The sequence below is a fragment of the Nansenia antarctica genome (assembly GCF_963989245.1).
Source record: "Nansenia antarctica genome assembly, chromosome: 9".
Lineage (NCBI taxonomy): Eukaryota > Metazoa > Chordata > Actinopteri > Argentiniformes > Microstomatidae > Nansenia > Nansenia antarctica.
Genome location: NC_137679.1, coordinates 5,766,757 through 5,769,256, shown reverse-complemented (window position 1 = coordinate 5,769,256; position 2,500 = coordinate 5,766,757).

Genomic DNA, 2,500 nt, shown 5'->3' with positions numbered 1-2,500 from the left:
TATATGCCATTTAATGTCTATTTCTCATCCGATACGATTAGATGCGAGCTATATAATATATAATAATATAACATGATTTGACGCATGCGCGCTATGCCATGCGTCAAATCCAGCGCTGAACGGGTCCAGCGCTGAACGGGCGCCTCACTGGGAACTGAACAGACAGCATCGATCAATGAACGGACTCCACATTACGTTAACTGAAGTTTGTTAAATTGTTTGGGATTAATGTGAGTTTTCTATTTTCTCTTTACAGTTTTACCCTTTTTTTTTTTTAAATCAATAAAACAACGTCATTTCTATAAGTCTCGCTGGTTGGGAAGGCATTTCGTTTAGCTCGGAAGTATGACAATGGGAAGAACATAACTGTTTATTGAGAAACAATTGATAGGCAGTCTGGGATACGTATATAAAGAAATACCACAATGTCTAGATGTATAACATTTTATTGAACAGTAACAGTGCAAGCATGTAGGCTACGGGGAACAGGGATTTTGGTCAGTAGGTCCTTTGTACAGAGGGCGTTTCTCTCCGACAACGCGTTCCCAGGTACCATGGAAGTCAGACTTGAAGTGGCTTTGCTTGATTTCCATCACAGATTCAAGGTTTGAAACACAGATGAAAATAGGGAGTAATAGTGATGGGATTATTTTAGATTATTTTAGATTAGATTAGATTAGGTGAGATTCAACTTTATTGTCATTGCAGAGTACAAGTACCAGACAACAAAATGCAGTTTAGCATCTAACCAGAAGTGCAAATAGTGATATAAAAACAAACACTTAACTTTCGGGGAAACTGCTAAAATAAAATAAATTAAATAAATTAAAAAAGAAAGCGACTATTAGCACCGCCGAATGACAACAAACGTATGAGTAATGAGTAAAACAATGTCACTTTTATAGTATGTTGTTTAACTTGCCGTTCGGTCGCCATGGCTCTGGTGTGTGTAGCAGCTTCAGCTAGCTGGCTGGAAACTTCTAGGGGTGCGTTCGTAAACACGCTTTGAGAGCGCCGGAGCGCACGCTGGCTTCGATGTCACAGAGCGACCGAGTCGTTCGATTGGACGAGAGGCGTTCCGCGAGTGCTGATCGGATTTCCAGAGCGTGTTTACGAACGCACCCAGCCAGCTTTAGCGAATTGTATTCAAAGGGAATTATTTTCACCGGACAATATGTCCGACGACTTTTCCATTTGTCGGACTTCACCAAATTTTACCGGACAAAGACCGTAATTGCCGGTTAACGGAAACCCAGATCCTTACATTTTCAAAATCACATCAGGATAAGCTAGTATAAAGCTAGTCTAAAGGGTTTAAATGTGTGTGTCTTCACCGTTGTGTGTGTGTGTGTGTGTGCTTGTGTGCGCCCGTGCGCGTGTGTGCGTGTGTATTTGTTTGTGTGTGTGTGTGTGTGTGTGAGTGAGTGACAAATGTATTTGTTGTAAGTCACTTTGGATGAAAGCATCTGCTAAATGCCAAAAATGTAAATGTAAATATAATGTAAATGTAAATGTGAACGGAATGGAATGTAAATGTGAATGTAATATTATGCAGATGCAAACAACCTTGTTCTGAACGAGCAGCAAGCAGGGTGACTTTATATCTCCTCTCCCTTCCAGTCAAACCCATTCCTTACCCCCCCCCCCCCACGCCACCCAGCCCACAAACACAACCCCCCCCCTCCATTACAACACACTCTCTTCTCTCTCTACTAATAACACAAAACAAACATATCACTGTCTGTCCTGAGGGCGTCTCTCTCTCTCTCTCTCCCCCCCTTCTCTCTCTCCCTCTCCCCCCTCTCTCTCTCTCTCTCTCCCTCTCCCCCCCTCCCTCTCTCTCTCCCCCCCTCTCTCTCTCCATCTCTCCCCCCCTCTCTCTCCCTCTCTCTCCCACCTCTCTCTCTCCCCCCCTCCCCTCCCCCCCTCTCTCCCCCCCCTCCCCCCCCCCCCCCCTCCCTCCCCCAGCCCTCAGCCTATCTGATCCTGATGATGGACCTCTGTCCTCCAGGTCCGGCGGGGCCTAGGTCCAGGTGGTGCTCCCTGCAGCAGTGATGATGGACCCAGGTACAAACCCCTCCAGATTGGACCTGAGATTGGATGGCTGGACGGTCTGTCTGGATCTGGTCTAACAGCCTCCCTGCTGGACACACGCACACACACACGCACACACACACACGCGGACACAGACACACACACACGCGGACACACACACACACGTAGTTCAAAGACTTTCCTTTTGTGTGTGTGTGTGTGTGTGTGTCTCTGTATGGGTCAGCCCCCAGGCCCCAGTGTAATCTTCACACACTACTTGGCTTCACCAGCGGGTCATTATCACCCGATCAGAACACGCTGTCACCATGGCGATACACACCAGGGGAGGCTGGCCAGTGTGTGTGTGTGTGTGTGTGTGTGAATAAGGCCGATTTCTACCTCCACTAGGGAGGGAGAGGTGAGGGAGAGGGTGAGGGGGAGAGGAGAGGGGAGGAGGAGGGTGAGA